Source organism: Dipodomys merriami, unplaced genomic scaffold, assembly GCF_024711535.1.
Source record: "Dipodomys merriami isolate MVZ:Mamm:240054 unplaced genomic scaffold, mDipMer1.0.p SCAF_37, whole genome shotgun sequence".
Classification (NCBI taxonomy): Eukaryota; Metazoa; Chordata; class Mammalia; order Rodentia; family Heteromyidae; genus Dipodomys; species Dipodomys merriami.
In genome coordinates this window covers 4,428,338-4,450,353 of record NW_027205270.1, presented here as the reverse complement: position 1 = coordinate 4,450,353, position 22,016 = coordinate 4,428,338, and the positions used below count along the sequence as shown (strand labels likewise).

At 44.5% G+C, this 22,016-nt stretch overlaps 1 protein-coding gene across 14 annotated transcripts in view; it reads left to right on the top strand.

Annotated features, from left to right (window-relative positions):
- Positions 1 to 5,221: 5,221 nt before the first annotated feature.
- Positions 5,222 to 22,016, top strand: part of Eva1a (eva-1 homolog A, regulator of programmed cell death) — a 52,190-nt gene continuing 35,395 nt past the window's right edge. For 12 of the 14 annotated variants that reach the window (XR_011365316.1, XR_011365318.1, XR_011365317.1 and 9 more), the window contains exons 1-2: positions 5,222 to 5,318; positions 5,620 to 5,866. The gene's annotated coding sequence lies outside the window, so the exon portion shown is untranslated. Of the gene's footprint in view, positions 5,319 to 5,619; positions 5,867 to 10,946; positions 11,124 to 22,016 lie in introns of all 14 variants that reach the window. The other 2 variants (XM_069989078.1, XM_069989079.1) reach the window with 2 other exon arrangements.

Sequence of the window (22,016 nt, the reverse complement as noted above, 5' to 3'; positions counted from 1 at the left end):
ATCTAACTTGTATTTTCTTTAAAAATAAGTATTAGCAATTTCTCTAGTTCCATTGTATCATTATTTATTGTTGAATCCTCTCATTTTTATAGCAACTTCCTGTTATTAGAGTCTGTTTTATATAGATGATTTATTAAACTTCTGCTTCTGCTTAGTTAACCTTGTTAGCCAAGATGAAAGAAAGTAGAGGAGGTGTCAGCCAGAGAAGGAGACTTTCCTAATAGAAAATACAGAAGGAAAAAAGAAGAAGAAGAAAATTATACTAAAATCTGTTTATGGTTTAACTGGTGAATATGTTTTGATTTAAAACCTATCATTAATCAGAAATAATGTCATGTTGGGCAGCAGCAGGCTAGAGAAATATTTTTTTTTATTTCTACTCTACTATCCCATGCAAGATAAAGTGGTTGGATCAAGAGAATTCAGATCTCTACTCTTCTGACTGGGAAATAATTCAATGAGATAAGCTTGTACTCTGTAGCAGAACAGATATAGAGGATGCTTAATGGATGCTGTTTCCTCACTATTTCATCCTTCTGGAGAACGTTGCTTCTTAAAAGAGAAGAAATGTGATTAAAATGGAGTGCAGATTTCACTTTGTAGCTATTTAGTCTCCAGAATGTTCTTTGTGACAACTGAATGGTGCTCTATAGATCCCTTCATATTCTTCTGTTTGGGTAAATGTTCATATCTGGGAAAGGAAGACAAAGGGTGGAGAACTTGGACTGTTTTTCTTTTTTTGTGTGAAGTTGGTCATCTACATCTGGAAATTAGAGCCTCACAGAGAGATAACTGTCATCATTGATTTATTTGTTGATTAAAGAAATCCTTCAGACCTTATAAAAATTGCTGGAAGAACTATAAGCAAAGGATGTTGTATTCTTCAGCCTTTGCTGTCTAGGAGGTGTTAGTAGCTAACACTCAGATTGCCAGCTTCACTTTCACAGGCTGATGTGGAACGAATGCTTTTAAATGCCACCTGGCTAATGACTGCCCATGAGTTTTAACAGAAATCTCATTACTTTGCCATGAAATGCAATGGCAAAAATGAGTCAGTGGGTTAAAAAATAAAAGAGAGAGAAAGAGAGAGAGGGAGGGAGAGAGGGAAGGAGAAAGTAAGAGAGAGAGAAAGAGAGAGAGAGATATGTTGGTTATCCTTTCTCCAAACTAACATTTAACACAAACGTACATTTTCTTTTCAGGCTCACTTTTGCTAAGATAAACTGAAATGAAATGACCATAGGGCAAAGCATTTTTAATAAAAAAGATGAAAGAAAGAAAAAGAAAAGAAAAACTTAGCCACCTAGTTTTCCTAAAGTGACATCATTATTTGTGACACATTGGTGTCTCTGTCTGTACATCCCTTAGCCTTTCTTTGGGCTATGAAGCAATTTCCTTTGTGTTTCATTATTCCATTTACATGACTTCCATGCTCCCACCACTCCTGGAGATCATTTACTACTTCTGGAATTAATAAGAGCTGGAAGTTTGAAGGCTTCTTGTAAATAGCAGTGCCATAGTAGAAGCACTGATTCTGGTTTCAATCATTTGTACTTTCCTAGGCTGGAACCAGACTTCCTACCCTTCACTATGTGGGGATGATTTACTCACCCAAGGCAGAATCAAGCCCAGGGATTGGGGTTCGGGGAGGGCTGTGATTCTGATGTTCATTTGTAGATTGAGCTCCTTATTGTTTTTAACTTCCTATCTGTGAATTGACCCAAGAGAATTCAGATCACTACTCTTCAGTCTGGGAGAAGGACTAACTTTAAGGCCCCAGGTTTTGTCTGCATTTCCTATAAAAGTGATTGTCGTACTGACTGCACACATTATATACTGGCAAAGGAGTTTTTATGGTTATTCTCTGAAAGTCTTCCTTTGGAGATTGTGGCTCAATGGCTCAGTTTCTCTGGCCTGGAGTTCACTCTGTGATGAGAACACTCCCTGGGCTCAGTATAGTGTGCAACAAGGTTGTCCATGATCTTTGCACTCCACAGGGAAGCCCCATCTGCTGGAGTCACCTGTCCATATCAGAAAAGCTTCTCACACCAACAGCCCCAGATCACAGCCTGAATCCCTCCCTTCTCCCCATTGTGGATCGTGGGACTTGAATTCAGGGCCTGGGTATTGTGCTGGGCTCTTTCGCTTATGACTAGTGGTCTACCACTCTGAGCCACAGCTCCTCTTTCAATTTTCTGGTGATTAATTGGAGATAGGAGTCTCATGGCCTTTCCTTCCCAGGCTGGCTTTGAACCACAATCCTCAGATCTTACCGTCCTGAGTAGCTAGGTGTGAGCCACAAGTGCCCAGCTGAACTCTCATCTCTGTGTAAATCAATGTCCCTTAACAGTCTGTGGGTTGTCTACTCTACTCTCCTGTTGGGCTATGGCGTATCATACCACCACCTAATACCTTAAAAAGTGCAATCAAGGATGATTTATTTGAAAAAAAAATTAAGCCTAAAGAATTCTGATGACTTGGAATCATATCTAGTGAATAAACTGTGAAATGAGGATTCTCTCTTCATGGAGGGATGTAGGCAGGGCTGGTGGTAGATGCAGGCAACGTGGCCAGAGAGTGAACCACTTAAGAAATCTGGCCTTAGCCGGGTGCCGGTGGTGGCTCACGCCTATAATCTTAGCTACTCAGGAGGCTGAGATCTGAGGATCGCCGTTCAAAGCCAGCCCAGGCAGGAAGGTCCATGAGACTCTTAATCTCCAATAAACCACTCAAAAAACTGGAAGTGGTGCTGTGGCTCAAGTGGTAGAGCACTAGCCTTGAGCTGAAGAGCTGAGGGACAGAGCCCAGACCCAGAGTTCAAGCCCCACGATCGAACAAAGAAAAGAAAAAAGGAAGAAATCTGGCCTTCAGGTATAAATAGATCTTCCCCTCATGTAGCTTCAATTTTCAGACTTACAAAATGAGAGATCAGTAGTACTAAAGGAAAAGGCATGGACAGGACTGGCACAGGTTTGTCAGCTAAGGCTCTCATTAAAGGCAGTTCATGCAGGCACACATGTGTACACCCATACTACCATGAAGTGACTACATGCTCAGGAGTCTTATTATTTATTTATTTATTGACACAAGGTCTTGTTGTATAACTCAGGCTGTTGGCAAACTCACCATCATTTTGCCTCAGTTTCCTAAGTGATGGGATTATAAGGCTGTGCTGTTATCTTTTGTTTGTTTTCTTGCAGTGCTAGTAAGGAAAGAACCCAGGGCCTGTATATGCTAGATAAAGACATAACTTACAGATCCTCTGATGATTATTTCTGTAGAATCTGGACCACTTACTTCCCTCAAGTTTCATCTCCATGCAAGGATGGAGTCTGACCAACAGGAACCCCAGTGGGGTTCTTTACTTAGCAATGCGTGTGCTTATATCCTGCTGCTCTGGATGGCAACTTTACTCCCTCCATATCCATGATTCCTCAAAGCCATCAGAAGAGCAGGAATCTAACAGTCTCTGCTGTGTTTTAACGAAATGAGGTAATACTGATAAGTAACTCAATGATTGACATAAAATTCTAATTGTTCAACATATGTTGCCATTTGTTAGTAGTCATGATTGGTTAACATCCAAAGCTTGACTGGGTCACAGTGCATCTTCTATCCTTTCTCCAAACTGAGATGCAAATGAATAGGCTCTGGATTAGGGCCAAATAGTCACTAAGAAACAATCGTGGGAGAAGTGGTCTCATGGGAACATCTATGCTCACCTATTGGCAACTGTGTTGTATTCCATTCTCCAAACATTTACTGAGCACCAGCTATGTGTGTGGCCCTGTGCTCTACATACAAACCTGTGATCTGTGGAATCCATGCATGCTGTGTTCCAGGCAGCCACACACACTACATTACATCAGGAAACCTCAGAACTGCCTGCTGATACAGCTGGCCGGTTCAAGGGAGTGCTGAGAGCACTTGCAGGTGGGGTGTGGGAATCAAAGTCAGTCAAGTGTGTGTTCTTTGTACAGATAGGAAAATTGCTGTCTGCCTGAGTGAGGAACACGTGCCCAAGTTCAAATAGATAGTAACCTATGGGCTCTTGGAGGCTAGGACCTTGGTGCGTTTTTGGAAACAAAGTCACTTTCTACCAGACCAGCTGCCGCTGGATGAGAGTGTGATAACTTGTCTATTTTCATATGTGAGTGTTATTCTTTTCATTCTGAAGAGTTTTAGCTCATGGCTAAATGAAGTAACTCTTGGATAAGTCCAAAACAGTGGTTCTCAGCCTTGGTAGTGGTTAGATGGTGTGGTGACTCTTTCAATTAAGGAAGTATTTGGTGGGGGAGGGATGAGGTTAGGACCTCCTACTGGTTTATAAAGACTCCCAGGTGTTTTTAACATACAGTCTGGGATTCATAGCCTAATAGAATTAGTGTAACATATGGTCAGTGTTGTGGAGAGCCACAGTCCCAAACAGTAATTTGCATTTTGTTAGAGTACAGATTTGGATTCAGCAGGCCAAGGGAGGGTGGAGAGAATCTCCATTTCTAATAAGCTCCTGTGTGATATAAGTATTGCCAGTCCTGGAACCACACTGCCAGGTGCAGCTCCAGAAGTGCTCTGAGATTCTGATCACAAGTTACTCTAGCCAGAAGCCTGGGGGAAATCTTTTCCCTGTACTTCCTCCCCATCTCCACCCTAGGCAGGCATCCGCGGTAATCCCCTGTTGTAGGATTCCATCCTATCCCTGCAGGCAGCGCCTACCCTTTCCTGTTGGGCTGTTAGTGTGATGGGACCCTTACTTGCTCCTCACCATCACTCTTCACCCTGTCTCTGCCATCTACTAGACTGCCTCCTGATGGGGTTTTCTCATTCTTCCTGCCTCTGGCGAGGCCGTGCTCATTCCACAGATGGCTCTTCCACTCTTTGGCTGGTCTTAGAGATCCCTGCATCTCTGGACCCCTTTTGGCCTGCACTAATTGCCGGTGATGACTGTCTTGGAACAGAATGCCCTAGTTGATTTCAGCATGTCCAGCACCCAGCCCAGCGCCTCTCAGACACTCCATAAACACTTGTTGAATTTAACAAACAAAAACCTCAAACCCAAGGGAGGAAGGCCAAACAAAGACTGCAGCTCCTCTCTGATAAAAATGTACATTCCATCGAGATTATGCATCAGCCTTTAAACTTTTCACCGGAGGGGGGGGGGAAAGTCGATCAAACTTTTAACAAAGTAAGTGGTTATTTCCTGTCTGGGCGAGTGTTTTAATACAGGCTCAAAGCAGAGGACAGGGCAGGAATGAGAGGATGGATGCTGGCTGGGGCTGGGAGGTCTGATTTTCAATGTGGGATCCTCGCGGTAGGGGGTAAGGCTGGTGGTCCAGGACCCAGTGCGGGACGACCGAAGCGGGACCCTTCAGGCCCCGGGGACAGTCAGAAGCGCGGGGAGGCGGGCTGGAGCTGGGAGCGTGAACTAACTTGGAGCAGAGGGAGGGGCAGCGCGCGGCAGGCAGCCGTTCAGGTTTCGCATCTTGTAGGCGCCCACAGGGGCTGGGGAAGGGGGCGGGAGAGAGGGAGGGCAGGTCCGGAGCCGAAGAGGGTGGAGGAGAGGGGAAGGCCAAAGGAAATGAGACAACCTTTTCTTCCCACTCATTCGGATTCCACTAGCGTTTCGGGGATTCGGCGCGATCGCCCGTGAACGCCAAGGCCGGGACCCCGCGTCCCCCAGTTCAGTCCTGACCCGGGCAAGGCCGCTGGGATTTCTCTCCGAGGCGTCGGTGCCAACCTGGAAACTCGCGATCAGCACTTTGTCACGTCGTCCCGTGGGGGATCGGCTCCGGGTTCCCCGGCTCGGCCCCGTGCGTGCGCCCGGAGCGCAGCCCCCGGAAGTGCGCGCTCGGCGGTCCCGGCGAAGGTAAGCAGCGCCCCAGAGCGCGCGCCCAGGGCGCAGAGCACCCGGCTTTCCATGTCGTCTCCCCACCGCCCCGGTCCCTTTGGAGTCACCCAGGCCACTTCTGACCTGAGGCCGCCGCTTTGTTCTTGAACCTCTGCCCAGGTGTAGGCTGGGTTTCCCCAGGGAAATCGCGCAGGGTTTCCTTTTTCTTTTCTTTCTTTCCTTCTTCTTTTTTTTAAATACTTCCATTTCCTCCTATTTTCTTTTCTGCTTCCTCCTCTCCATAAGCTGCCTTCATTGGATCAGACAACTTAGACTGGGGCCTCCGCAGCCTGGTGTCTGGAGTAGGTTCTTCCCAAGGCTGGACGCCTCCAGGCACGAGGCTGAGCCGACCGGTCCGCGCCAGTGTCTGGCTTTGACCTCGGGCCAGGAGCTCATCTGCCCCAAACGCTCCTGGCCCTCGTTCAACTATTTACCTGGCTCGTTTTGGAGGCTCTAAGCATTCTGTGCCCATTTGGCGACCCCCAACGCTCTGAAATCTGTGGATTAGGGAATGGCAAAGCTGTTGGCGCCCCCTAAAGCCGCGATGGGACACTTTGTTCACGGAGAGGGGCGCAGTCAGCTCCCACACGGCTCGAACTCCAGCACCTCACTGGCATGGAGGTCAGGAGAAAGAGGTAGCACGGAGAGGAAGACCTACCACATTGCGCTAGCCAGTCAGTTTGCTTCTTACTAAGCACCTAAACTTCCACATCAAGTCTGTGAGTAGAGACGCCTATCCCCATTTTACAACAGGACAAAATAAAACATGAAGAGATTACTAAGTGCTCAGGGCCACACAGTTTGGAAAGTGTCCAGGCAGGATTTGTATCCCAGCTGACTGCACCGTGCAAATCCAGTCCTTCACTGGGTTTCTTACATTCACTTCGAGCAAGAACTTGCCAGCACCTCCTGCTTATACCACAGAGAAGGTTTTTTTTTTTTTTTTTTTTTTTTTTAATAGCAAATGTATTGTACTCAAATCCAAACTATGTACTAGTGTCTACTGTCTTTTTGGTTAAGTAGCTGACCCTGAAGTGCGTTTCCCCTCTAGTAAGTCATCAGTTCTGACACACAGGGCTGCCTTGGGGCTCTCCTGCCTGAAAGGAAGTTTAATGGTCAGGAATGGTATAGTTTAAATGAAAAGTAGAGTTTAGATTTAAAGTTTAAATCAACAATGGGGCTTGGTTTTGCTCCCTACGTCCAGACATCGGGTAATGTCTGGAGTCATTTTTTGGTCACCAAAGAAGTGGGGCAGGAGGCTGTTCTGATGGAAAGAGACACCAGGGATGCTGTTAAACATCTCCTATTGGAAGACCAGCTTTGCCCCAAGGCAGTTTTGGTAATAGTGCTTAGAAACTTTGGCTTAATTTAGTGCCTCGTAATCAGTGTCATTATTTCTCTCATCCTTTGCTCTGCTCTACTTATCCCAGCCTCTGGCCTCATGTGAGCCCCTGCCCTACAGCCAGAATTCTGTGGCTAAATCCACAATGGGTCCTACTGCAACTAAGCCTCAACCCCTTGTTGGTCTTCCCATTGCTAAAAGAAGGGACAAGGATCCACAGGTTTATAAGCATTAAACAGTAACCTCTGGAAGTGGCGCTGTGACTCAAGTGGTAGAGCACTGGCCTTGAGCTTAAGAGCTCAGGGACAATGCCCAGGCCCAGAGTTCAAGTCCTATGACCAATTCCCACCGCCCCCCCCCCAAAAAAAATAAAGTAGCTTCCTTTCTGCATGGGAAATAGTCTTTACACAACAAAACTAACCTGTGACCTGTTCCGCATTGCTCAGCCCCAACTCACCTGCCCAGCCTCCTTTCTGCCATTTTCTCTGGGTTCTTGTCCTATCCTGCCCTGGTCCTCACTTCTTGGAATACCCTTTCTCCTCCTCGGTTGGCAAATACCCCCATCATTCTTTAGAGTTTAGGACTGTAGACCCTTTTGGGATGAAAGATTTCTCAGTTCCTAGACAGCTCTATTGTTTCTTCCTGTCCAACCTGTGCACATTTCTTTTTTTCACTAACTCACTTGTATTATTTACTGCATCTTGTAAAGACCCCTTGTTCATCTCAATAGTGGTCTCTGCATGTCTGGAAGCCCTCGTATTGCTGTGCTCACAATGCTGGCTAAAGCTCTCAAATCCCAGCTTTGGCACTTGTTACTTCTGTGACCTTGAGCAAGGAGACTCAGTCTCTCAAAGTCCTATTGGTAGAATATGAAGAAAATAGTTTGCCTTCTCTTCAGACCCATGAGTGTGACAAACTAATGGGAAAATAATTGTTTGACTTATGTTATCATAGCAAATTGTGAGGTTTCTTTTGCTTAATCTATAATGTCTCTTTAAAGATAGCTGTGGTATTGTCCTTCTTGCCATAGTAAGAATCACATAGAGGCTGAACAGTTTGCTCAAAGACACACAGCTCACTGGTTCACAGGGCCAGCATTCACATAGACATCTGAATACCAGAACTTTACACTATGCAGGTAAAGGACTTGGTCTGGTGCTGGGCATATATTGAGTGCCCAGCAAAGGTGAACTGATTGTTTATGGAATACATTAATGAAAACCTAAATCCACTGAGTTTTTCACCTGTGCTATACCTGTGATGTAAGATGGTGCTTTTATCTTTACAATTCTTGTTTCCTTTAAACCTTAACTCACCTACAGCCACAGAAGGATGTTGGGCTGGGCCTGAGTCACAGTACTGGGTCAGCACCACTAACCTTGATGCTAAATGAAGCATCAGTGTATCTAGTCATGGCTAGAACTTATTAGAGGTGTTGGAAGTGGAAGATAGGAAATGGAGGAGGGATGAAGTCAACACTCCTGCCTGAAGAGATAGTTGTAGATGTAGGGATTGGAACTTTATGAACCCAGTTTTGTCTTTTGAGCATGTGGTCTTTGTCCTGTGCATCATATACATGAATAATGATGAAATCAGTGAACTGAGGATAGATGAATAAATGACATTGGCTGTCTCTCTCACCTTATACTTGATGAGATGTAGAGGGCAACTACTCTCCAAGAATTAGGAGGAACATTTACCTATTAAAGGTAAAACTTGTTAAGAAAATGTAATGGCCATCTGTGTTATTAGAGAGGCAAATTTGGAACCAGTTCCTGACTCCCCATGTGAGTTATGCATAACACCAGATACAAGGTTACAGCTGATCACTTCACCATCTTGGAATTTCCCCCAGAGCAGCCCTGGCTTTGAAAGCTGAACCCTTTCTTTGCTAGTCTCTGGACCACTTGGTCCGTTGGTCAGGCTAACTTGCACAGCAACCTGTGCATTTGTGTACTCTGGCTTCCTCTACAGCTGTACTACACAGCTGTAATCCCCCTGAGTTTGTTTCTTTTGGCAGATTGTTCCTAAAACTTCAATGGGATGATGTCACCTGGTATGTGCAAGGGCTAGCGTGGCAGAAATCTTCCAGTGAGAACTGTTTTATAGGGTAGAGCAGGGTGAAAACTTTCCTGTTCATTGGCCCATCTGGGACCCTGCAGATCTCATGTGGCTCTGCCTTCCTTTTCAGGCCCTAGGCATCTACTGGCTTTATCCCATCTCCTAGGTCACCAGCTGGCTGATCTGAAAAATCCCTACAGGTTGTTTTACTGGGTAAAAAAAAAGCTAGACTCAAGATCCTTGAGCACCACTTATATGTAAACTGATGCTTTTATAGCCTAGCCAAGATGATAAACCAGCTCAGATGGCAAGGTGGGCTACCAGGTTTGGTGCCTGGTCTTCAGACCTCTATTGTCACACTTTGTTGGCTGCCACTGTGGATAGCTCCTCTTAACTGGGCAGATTTCTAATGCAGCTGTCTTCTGGCTTTAGGGAGATCCATGTGGATGGACCTTAAACTATGCTCTTCAGGTGAATTCTGTTAGGTGCAGTCAAAGGCACTTAGGTCTCAGACTAGAGTAATGTTAGAATTTTGAAGTTGCCTCTGGCTTGGAACCCCAGTGCAAGGAAAGCTATATGCTGGGTACCATGAACACAAAGATGAAGAAGGAATGGCCTGTGTCATCCAGATCATAAGATGAACATGTGAACAGGCCATTTGATGGTGATCATTAGAATAAGAAATCTGCTCAAAGGAACCAGCCACCACAACCTAGGTGAGTCAGGATAAGGCATCAGAAGGGGTATTTCAGCTAGGCCTTAACACATAGGAAAGAGCCTGCTGGCTTTGTGAGGGCTGGTGATCAAAGGGCATGATGGATTGGAAAGAGCTTAATGAAGTAGAAAGTCAAAAAAGAAAGGGGCTGGCAGATGTGTGAGGAGGATTAGAGGCTTGGAGATGAGTCTGGGGAGGCTTTTCAGCAGTCCTGCTTTCTGTCCCAATACTGTTGGGAGACAGTGGTGAGGGCTTGTATAGCTCAGGTGTGCTGAGATCTTTGAATGGTGGCTGTGCCTTCTGTCTCTGCTGGCTTTGTTTCCTCCAGGGACAGTGGACCAGAGTGGGGGTGAGGCAGAGACGTAGACTGTCTCCTGTAAGCAAAGAAGCCTCAGCCCAAACAAAGCTAAGCTTGATGGCCATGTATGGTTGTTTTGTTTTCTTTCCAAAGCCCTGGCTGATAAACTATGCTCAGGGCTCTCTCAGAGCCTGAGTTGTAGAACAATTACTTTTAGAGCAAGGGGGGTGAGGTAAGGAGGGAGAACAGGAAAGAGAGATACCGAACAGTGCACAGAAAGATGGAAGAGAGGCTAACTTTGATACCCAGATATATTTTTTTTAACCTAAAAACCATCCTGTGATCCAGCAGGTCAGCTGCTATCAAGACCAATATGTTTTCTGAGAATTGTGTTCTCATTTACTGTCCTCCTCAGAGAGGGACTTTTATGGTGTCTGTTGCACAGAGTTTCCCATAGACGGCAGGTACACGTGCTTTCTGATTGGGCAGTTGGTCTTCTACAGATCATCCCCAGGTTTGATCCCTCTTATACTTCTGTGCTAGGGATTGGACATTTGCACGTGCCAGACAAGTGCTCTACCACTGACATATATAACCCAGACCTTCAGATAGATACTTTATTGATACTTTATTCACCTCTTAGTTACCTCCAGGGCACATGGAAGCACTTTGTGAGACATGTGAATGAATTCCTCACCTCCAAGATGTTCATAGCCTAAATGGAGAGATAGATGAGAAGACAGACAACCCAGCATAGTGGACCAATGCCAGGACAACAAGACACAGACAGACATGAAGGAGGGACTCAGTCCAGTCAGAGGTGAGAGAGTAGAAGTAAGGAGAAAGAGGTGAGGGAGTAGAGGAAGGGAAAAGACTGCCCTATTTTGGGGCCAATCTGTCTTCCTCCAAAGAAATGGTCTCATGACCAGCTCCCATCTCCTTTGGTGGATGCCAGGCTTTGTGTTAGGGGCTTTGGATGCCTTTGACACATTAATCTCACAAACCCCCTCTAAGGTTAGAAAAGTCTGTTTTCAAAAAGTGGTGCAGGAGTGTGGGCTGCTGGGAATGGCTGCTTCCTCCTGTTTTCCTTTTTTCCTCTGCCCTGCTGAATGTTGGCAACTGTACCTGGGTAGTTGCAAACTCTTTGCTCTGGAGTTCAGTGACTCTCCCTCCTCTTGCCCCTTCTTTGATCACCAAGACAGTCTGCACTTTGTCCTCCAAAGCCAGGGGAGGCGGAAATGCAGCATCATAAACTTGGGAGGAAAACAAGGGTTTTTACAAAACACCTGCTCTAAGTGAAGCCTCTCCTTTGCCCTGGGCCCTCCTGCCTGTCACTCAGAAGGACATTTTCTATAGGGGACAGACTTCAGGGATCTTGTTCTTGTGTAGGGCCCTGTGATTACAGAGGGCTGGGAAAAGCTGATTTTCCTCAAGACACCTATTCAAGCACTGCTTGATTTTCCTCCTGCCCACTTGTCTTGTTAGGATAAGACAGACCATAGCAGCCCAAGAGAAGAGGTAGGTAATGTCACATGTGTTCTTTCCTGAGGCTCTTACCCTGAGGGCCTCTTCTCTGAGCAACCTCTGACAGTGACTCTGTTGTTCTGCAGTTGGACAATGAACCAGATGGTGGGTGGAAGGAGCATTGGGTCCTTCATTTCTCAGGGCGTTCCATGGGGCAAGAATGGTTAGCTTCTAGCTGTTCACCCTAAGAACTTCATGAACATTTGGAAACTAATGACTTAGATATTTGGTCTCAACAAGACACATGTAAAACTGAGGAATGTCCCTGTGGGGGACCCTTTATGCTCACCGAGACTGCTTGGTAGCCTTGGTTTGTTTCCTCAGCTTAACCTGTCACTATTTGCTGGTACCTTAGCCCTGGGGATCTAGAGATGAACAAGCTTATTTTGTTGTTGCCAAAAGACCTCAGTGATCCACATCAGATAAGGAATCAGAGGGACTAATACTGTGTGCTGCTATCCATCCCTCTCTCTAAGTTCTCTAGAAGCAGAGCATATGTCTGGTTGATTTCCTAGGACACCACTGCCTTACCTTGAGCTGTGGTATGCAACAGGTGTCCAGCCAGTGAATATTGCCTTACTTCCTTTTCTGTTGATACAAAAGGATACCACAGACTGGGTATTTTATAAAGAAAATCATTTTATTCAGTTCATAGTTGAATAGCCCAGCTTGGCATCTAGTTAGGGCTTTCCTGTTAGATGGTAACATGGTGAAGGGTGTCATATGTCCAGACAGAGCAAGCATGCTAGCTGGAGTCTCTGCCTCTTCTTCTCAAGCCACAAATTCAGGTGTATGAGTCCTACACACATGACCTCATCTAATCCAAATTATCTTCCAAAGGCCCCACCTGCAAATACCATTAACTGTGACTATGGGGATTAACTTTCCATCTCTGGCATTCTGAGGAACACACCCAAATGATTGTAGTTGTATCTTCCTCAAATGCAGTGCTCAAGGCAATCACAGAGGGTTGTGAGTGCCCAGAGGAGGAATACTTCAACTCAGCTAACTGGCAGGTCTAGGAAGACTTGTAATGAGGAGAGTGAGACATGGACTTTTGGACCAGAGAGAAAGGGGAAGACAGGCAGAAGGGCTGTTTGGGAAGCCAGGGTGGCCATTTGGGTAGATCAGTACTGCCTTGCAAGAAAGAAAGGAAGCTAGGTAGGTGGCTGGAGAAGCAAAATAACCACACCAGGGAGGGCCTTGCTGAAGAATCCTAACTTTGGAGGGACATGGAAGCCATTGCAGGGTTCCATACAGAGAAGACATAGGGTCCAAGTATCTGTCTCTGACAAGACAGAAGAAGACATGATGGCAGAAGAACATTCAGGTTGCTATTGTAGGGAGAGTAGAGAAGGCTTGGGGTTTGGAGTTCAATGTGCCTCAGATTACTTCCCTGCTTTGTAACATCGGTGTGCAACTTAGGCTGTGCAGTAAAGCTCTCTAAGCCCCTATCTTCTCTGAAAACAAGTACTGTAATTCCTCCCTCCTGGGTGATATGGTATGGCTAATAGTCAGGGTTATGAATGATGAAGTAGATGAAATGTCTAGTGTAATGCTTTATCCATAATTGGATTGTGTTAATAGTGGCCAGTATGTTTTACTAGGGTTGCTATCATCCAAGTGAGAAACAATGAGGTTCTGACTAAGACACTAGTGATAGGGCTGGAGAATTGGGCACAAATTCAAGAAATACTTTGGCGATAAACTCAACATGATTTTACGACTGATTGGATGGGGGAGTAAGGGAGGGGCAGGAGACTGCGATGATGACTACAGCATTTTGGCCTGGACAACTAAGGTAAAGCTATAGTAGGCCAATTCATTAGAAGAAGTGATGGCACCAAAGAAGGAGAGGAGGAGGTCCAGAGAGGGTGATGAGCTCAGCTTGAGACATGCTATGTTTGAAGACTCAAAGCTAGTCAGGGAGAGGTGTCTGTGGGCAGATGTTTTCATAGGTTTGACATTTAGCACAGAGGTCTAAAGATGAGGCCAATTTTAACAAGAGGTAATGAAGTCATGGTGGGGATGAGTTAGTTGATCAGGAGAGTTATAGAGTTTCAGAAGAGGAATTATAGTGGATAATACTTACTGAGTGTGTCCTGTGTGTTCTAAACACTCTTGTGTATGAATCCTCAACAACCATCACCAGAGTGACTTCTGTTGGTATACCTGTTTCATAGTGAGTACCCTGAGATACATGAGTGGTAAATAATCTACCTAAGGTCTACAGATAGTAGTGATAGCTAATGATTGGATTTTAGCCCAACTTCAGGATCTGGGCATGTGCCAGCTTACTTTGAATGTGGGTTCCTTGGGTATAACGTTTTTCAGTTCTGGGGAAGATGACTTAGTGAAGCTCACATTAGGAGGTGACTTGCAGAGAGCAGGAGGGAATGGAACACTGGAAAGTAGAGGAGGAGTTCCCAGGTGGAATGGATCGACAGCATTGGGTCATGTACAACTCCATGTGCTCTGAAATATCCATGTGGAAATTAGGAAGTTCTTGAAGCTTTAGGGAGGAGAGTTTGAGAGAAAAGTGGCTAATCAACCAATGGAAGCTGAGGAAGTAGAGATACTAGGCAGAGTCAGCTATTTCTAGAGCTTGACAATGGCAGTCAGAAGGGAGAGACAACAGCGGGATTAGATAGAGACACTGTTTGGAGAAGATCGGCCTGTATTTATACACAGTCGCCCTGGAGAGCTGCCACCAGCCCACAATGTTCATTTTCCTTTCCACAGAGGCCTTTAATATGTCACCCCATGTTCTGGATGGCTGCCATGTGTAGAGCTGTACATCCTTAAAGAGGTGCTGGGTCAGTGTTTCAAATCTCCAACTTTTAATAGGTGGAACAGAGAAATTTTCACAATGCCTAATGACAAATTATCATAGCCAGACACTATCAGGTTCATGTATAGTGTATCACCCACTGAATTTGCTTTCAGAAGAGTTTCTGAGACAATATAAAGTGCTACGGTTTCATGCCCGGCACGGGGAACTGGCATCTACTCTGTAGATGGGAGGGAGGTGATAACGATGGATTGTATAGGTCTTGAAGAAGAAGGAACATACTGGAGTTTGTTGGGAGGGGCCACCAGCTTTGACCTAGACTTGAGATACCTGGTCTGCTGAGCAGTGGGAAAGGGAGTGGGCATGAAAGCAAATTTCTGGCAGGAAACAGAGTGGCTTGTTATTTTGTAGGAAATAGAAAATATAGTGTAAACAGATCTGCTGGGGTCACCATCCTCTGTGAATGGATGGTATAGCTGCTGTCGTTTGTTTGTTTTTGCTGGCACTGGAGCTTGAACTCAGAGCCTGTATGCTGTCCCTACCGGGTGGTAGATACTGATGCTCTACCACTTGAGCCACAGCTTCACTCCCAGCTTTTTATTTTGTTACTGTTGTTGATGAATTGAAAGTGAGAGTTTCATGGACTTTCCTATCTGGGCTGGCTCTGAACCACAATTGATACTCAAATCTCAGCTTTCTGAGTAGCCAGGATCACAGAATTGAGCCACTGGTGCAGAGCTCAGTTTAAGTTTCCAATAATGAAAAAGATTAGCATTTCCATACAAATGCCATGAGCAGGCATGCAAGTCGAACAGGATCTGAGATAATTTATTTTTACCAGTAGCAAAGGCAATCATTAAGCGTTCATGTCTAGAATCCTTTTATTCAGATCACAGGCAGATACCACAGAGGGTTAAAATGACTTAAAGAAGAAGCTCAGCTTTGCCTTGATTCCTGGTGCTGACACCCTGAGGCTCAGGGCTAGAATTAGGGTTTGGCTGCCAACCTCATAAATATGCCTTGGTTGAAATGGCATTTTCCCTCATCTTGGAAACATCTCAGTGAAATGCACATACCTTCACAGAGAGCCTTTATAGATGGAGCACTCCCGGTGAGGACACTGTCCTCAATCAGAAAGGCCACACAGGAAATGGCCTCGGGGTGTGTGTAAGTTTTTTCAGCAATTCAGCTGAATTATTTGCTTGATGTGAAGGTTTGGGACATTAAGAAAAGTGAACAAGGCATCTTTCAAGAGTCATATTTCAAGCTTGGAGGTTCCTGTGGTCTCGTTCTATAACCCCATCCTACCCAGATCCTTCGCTTGGATGTGATCTTACGCAGACTATTTTTGGCTGTGTGTAAGTATGACAGACCTAGGGACAGAGAAGGAGCTGCTGGTGCTTTGTCCTTACTTTTCTCAGCAGGTGACAGGGAAGGACACCCTTCTTGAGGAGGATGTGGGTAGAATACTCTATTGCTCAACTCAGTGAAGATTCATAATCCTACATCTGGCTTGATTCCAGTTCTTCCAGAGCTGAATTTTCTGCCATGGAATAACAGAACAGAGAACAGAAGGCTGCTTATGGGCTTGTTTATTCATACCCAAGCAATCAGTGATGCTCTGGTCCATCCAACCATCTGAATGTAAGGTTTGGTGAAAAGAGACTGCCACATGGCTCAGGCAGAAAGGAGTTTATTAGGGGGAAGAGCAAAATGCCAGCCTGCATGAGATGGAGGCATGAGAGAGAGAAGAGAAGAAAGAGGGAAAGAGGAAGAGGAGAAGAGGGGAAGAGAAAAGAGAGGGTCCAGACAGAGAAGAGAAGAGAAAAAGAGGCAGGAGACTGTAGGTGAGTGGGATTATACAGGCAGAGGTAGGAAGGTGTGACCACAGTGGATGCAGAAGTGACCTCAGCGTCTGGGGTCCTTTGCTGACTCACATTCAGGTGATTGACAGTCAGGTGATTACTGGTTTCAAGCCAATGAACAGGAAGAGCTGTTCTCCCAAGCCAATCTAACACTGAACTATGAGCCTCCAGAGGGCCCCAGAAAGTAACAGCTTTGATATTCCTTGCATTAATTCCCTTTCATTTGATTCATTTATAAAAGTAACTTTGTTTTATTTTGTTTAGTTTTCTGCTTGTTAGATTGGCCAATCATTTAGTTATTCCAAAATCTGAACAATTTCTAGTAGCTTGCTCCAGACTGGATTGATGAGAAAGTGGTGGCGATTCACTCGTCTTAGTGCTTGCCTTCTTCAAACTAAGATGTTGGGTGATAGACCTTAGGGAAATAAATATACTGGTAAGCACACAAGAACAAACTATAGAAAGTGCTGTGATGGATATGAACAGGATAGTTTCCGAGGCAATGAGGGAGAAGTCAGTTCAGGTCATTTTTTAAAAATTGTTTTTGTTGGTCATGGGGCTTGAAATCTGGGCCTGGGTGCTGTCCCTGAGCTCTTTAGCTCAAGGTGAGTGCTCTACTACTTGAACCACAGTGCCACTTCCAGTTTTCTGGTAGTTAATTGGAGAAGAGAGTCCTATGGACTTTCTTGCCCAGGCTGGCTTTGAACTGCAATCCTCAGATCTCAGCCTCCTGAGTAGCTAGGATTAGGCATGAACCATTGGCACCCAGAAATCATGTGTTTTTTCTTAAAAAATTATTATAAAGATGATGTACAGAGGGTTTTGCAGTAATGTAAGTCAGGTAGTGGGTACATTTCTTTTTGAACAGTGTCACTCCCTCTACTTTCTCCCAGTTTTTCTGCTCCGGATCCCCTCACCAAGTTGTATAGTTCATTTCCAACATAGTGAGTATTTGCTAAATTAGTTCACCCTTTATCTCACCATTTCTGTGTTTCCTCTTCCCCTCCCCAAATTAGACAAACAGGCCATGTGTTTTGAGGGAAGTAGATAGATGTAGACCTCTAGTCAGTGCATGGAACATACTGTTTATTCAAAAGATAGAAAATACAAAGTGGTAAGGCAGCTCCAAGATAGGTGCTGACTCTTGGAGCAGACCAAGAGGACAGTTCTGGAAGATTCTGATGGGTTTTTTAAAAAAAATTATATTTTCATCACCTTTCAGTATTTGTACAAAGGAGTATAAATCAGCTTATGAATACAAGACATCTTGTTGACCTCCCTTTTCATCATTTTCCCCCTTCTGAAAGGGACATTCAAGAAGAGTCTTGAATTCAAAGTTTTCTGGTAGAAAAAGGAGAAGCAGTATACATAGTGGAGAGGACCTAGTGTGTTTGAGAGGATTCTTCTCAGCAAGGGTAGAGCTAGGAGTGGAAAAAGATGACCTGGGCCAATTAACATGATTCATAGTTTGGGGATTAGAAACAAGGCTCTGGAAGGAGTGACAAGTTACCATTGTGTTAGAAAACTTTTTCTGTAAAGGGCTAAAAATGCGTTTTCTAAGCTTTGTCTCAGCTACTCAGTTGTGTCACTGTAGTGTAAGAGCAGCCATGGGTGGCTACATATATGAATGAGCCTGGCTGTGTTTCCAATAAAACTTTATACAAAAACAAGCAGTAGGTGGGTTGCTTGTAAACTATGGATGACCACTCCCTGCGCCAGAATGATAATTCTTGTGGTTCAGGCAAGGCTAGATTAGAGGATGGAGAGAGGGTAGATACAGAGAGGTCAGTGAGGAGCTACTTTTTTCATTTGGGGGAACTAAGCTGGGTGCTGGTGGCTCACACATGTAATTCTAGTTACTCAGGAGGCTGAGACTCTTATCTCTAAATAACCTCAAACAAGCTGTGGCTCACTCAAAGAGTAGAAGCACTAGCCTAGAGTACAAAAGTCTAGACAGTGCCCAGGCCCCACTCTTATGTGCGCGCGCGCGCGCGCACACACACACACACACACACACACACACACACACACACACACACACACACACACACACACACACACACACACACACACACACACACACACACACACACTTTAGTTCATGGAAAGTTAGGCACAGACAATGGGAGAAATGGTTTATGATGCTGTCAAGGTAAGAATGATGAGACTCCATGACCAGGATGATGGAATTATGTCTAGTTTCTTTAATGATTTGTGGCTGGATCTTTCTAGTGAAAAGAACAAACAATTATGGGCATTTTGGGCCTGAACTCAGAATAACATGCACTTTCCAGAAGGTAACTTGCTGGTCACCAGAGACTATGCTTGATGCATTTCAGAGTTTATTTCATCATCATTAAACATAATTATTAAGAATCCATAAGGATATTAAATTGTATTTACTTTCTCAAACTCAAGTTTAGGAATATCTCATGTGCCTCAAATCTTGTGGCTGGTAAATGGATATTTAACTGGAATCTGATGGCAGGGCCTGGGCCATTTCTCCAGGGTGTAGGCAACATGAATCATCCTCTCTGAGCCTGTACAGTACCCTTCTTCCTCTTTTCCTCTTTGTCTTCCCCCTTGCTTTTTGTGCTGGGGCTTGAACTCAGGGTGTGGTGTTGTCCCTGAATTGTTTAGCTCCAGGCTAGTGCCATTTAAGCCACAGCTCTACTTCTGGCTTTTTGGTGTTTAATTGGAGATAAGAGTCTAGCTCCTGCCTAGGCTGGATTTGAATCATGATCCTGAGACCTCAGCCTCCTACGTAGTGAGGATTACAGTTGTGAGCCACTGTTGCCCCATTCATTGTTGCTTCTGAGACCCCTCCAACCTTTTAAGGTTCTAAATTAGCCTCTACTGGGACAAGACTGGACCTGTGTTTAATTTGCCAAACTTAGAGGCTTCCAAGGAGATGTAGCAAAATTCACACCTACACAGTATTCCATTCATGATGTGTGGTGTGTGTGTGTGTGTGTGTGTGTGTGTGTGTATGTGTGCGTGTCTTTGTGTGTGTATGTTATAATATGGACAAGGCATGTTGGCACTGAGTTATGCCTTGACTCAACTTTTCAAAGATGGCCTTCCAAATATTGTAGTGTTTGAAGGTATTAGAGATGGAGATTTTACCTTATCATAACTGAGCCCTTTTCCAAGAAGAAAGTAAGAAGTTCCTCAAACTGAGGTGCCTGAGTGGGTCTCAGCCTACTTTTCTACTTTAAGATGTCTAGTTCATCTGTGGTCGTTTTCTGTCCATTTCCTATTTGTGATGCTGGGGTTGTAGAGATTCTGTGTGTATTTGTGCATCATTTAATTGTTCTCTGTCAAATGGCTTTCTGTCCTAATTAATCAGTCTTTGCCCTTGCTAGTGTGGTCTAGTCCCTGTTTGCTACATCTGCCTTTGTGGCCTCTCCTTTCCTTGCTTTGCTTTTCCCCCCATTTATTTGTTAGTCCATGTAACATGTTGACTTCCTGTTTCATTCCAAGTACTGCCTTAAGCTCCAAGAATGAAAAGGTTAAAAGATGAAAAAGGCAGTTTCTGCTCTTGGAGAGTTTTTCTGAGGGTGCCACATAAACGAATAGTGTAAAGAAATTGAGTCAAGAAGTTCCACTTCTGGTTTTCTAGTGGTTTATTGGAGATAAGAATCTCATGGATTTTCTGGACCTGGCTGGCTTTGAACCGTGATCCTCAGATCTCAGCGTACTGAGCAGCTAGGATTACAGGCATGAGCCACCGGCGCCCAGCTCTTCCACACATTATTTAAGAGTCATCTGTCTGTATGACCACTTCTTTCCAGGAGTCAACTATAGGTCCTTTCCCCTGGCTTCCTCTTAGCTCTCTTTGGTAACAGCCTCTCCTTCCCTAGAGACCCAGGTCTGGCTTGTTTTCATGGTTATTCCAGTCTTAGTGTACTGTAGGTGCCCCCTTTGTCTCCAGTAAATGAGTGGACAAGTGAGTGTTGTGTTCCTGGCTCTGCTAATGCACTCTAGGCTATGTTTTCTCCTTGGCCTCCCTCCCCTGAATCACACATCTGGTTACTACTTTTTTTTTGCTCCAACTCTAGAGACCTCACCTCTCATGCTTACTCAGCTGCGTTGTCTCTAATGGTCAGTGGCCACACATGGCTTCCACTGGCCATCCACTCATTGGTCTGAACTGCTAGCTGGGCTGTAGGAAGAGAGACTTTCTAGGAAAGCAGAACTTCCATTATGGCCTTCTCTTTTTCCTATTTCCAGAGCTTCTTTTTCTTGATGAATTCGACAAGCATGATTTTGAGCTCCAAGTGTGTAAACTTAGGGCTATACTAGAAGCATACTTACTCTCTTGTAGTTTCTACCTTTTTAGCCAAAAAGACATGTTTCTTTCCTGCTCAATATATTGGTCTTCCATGTATTCAGTGGCATAGTGACTTTCAAAAATATTTTAGCATTAGAACTCAACGAAATATGTAATATCAGTCCATTGAATGAAAGAAATCAGCATTATGTGATGCATATTATTTGCTTTGACAATTCTAGATGATTAGGTACAGTTCGTTAACGAGAACAATGAAGGTTGAGATGAATGTGAAAGCTGGAATACAGCCTATTGTACTCTTGCTATCAAGTGCACCCCTGTATTGTGCCTTGGCTTTATCGCCTGGTGAAAACTGACAACTTAATATTGAGAGTGATAGTGCTTTAAACAGGGTACCCTGTAGATTCAAGCTATTCTGATTCAAACAGTCCCAAAACTTGAAAGAATATAGGAAAATTGGTTTTAATTTTGACTCACTAACACCAAAATCATGTAACATAGTTGCATTCCTTAATTTTAAGGGATTTAGCCAAAAGGAATGGATGAACAAGTTCTCCAACCAGGTTATAACGTTTCTTGGCAGAATATAATTCTCCAACTTACGTCATTATAAGTGGTTAACAGTGATTATTTTTAACAAAGTAATTTGAACTTAGGACCATATGCTTGCTAGTCACATGCTCTAGCACTTGAGCGAGGCCTTCAGCCCTTATTCTATTTCTTTTTGTGCCATTCCAGGGCCTTGAGCTCAGGGCCTTGGAACTGTCCCTGACCTTGTTTTGCTCAAGGCTAGCATTCTACCACTTGAGCCACAATACCACTTCCAGCTTTTTCTGAGTAGTTTATTGGGGATGAGTCCCAGGGCCTTTCCTGCCTGGCTAACTTCAAATCATGATCCTCAGATATCATCCACTTGAGTAGTGAGGATTACAGGCATGAGCCACCAGTGCCCAGCTATCCTTTTTTTTTTTCAATGAGAAACTTCAATACTTGTACCTCTTCAGTTATCAAGTCTTTAATCGTCTTCAAGTCTTTAATACAGCAAATATTGATTAATTTGGCATATTGAGCCCAAACATCAGACACTGCGGGTCACAGGAGACCTGCATTAGAGTGGACCTACATTAGGGTATGTTTTGTTCAGATATTGAAAGTCTGCTGAACAATGTAAGAGTAAAACAAAAGCTGTAGTCATACTTACAGCTGATCACCCATTATTGTAGGGGGCATATATCTTTG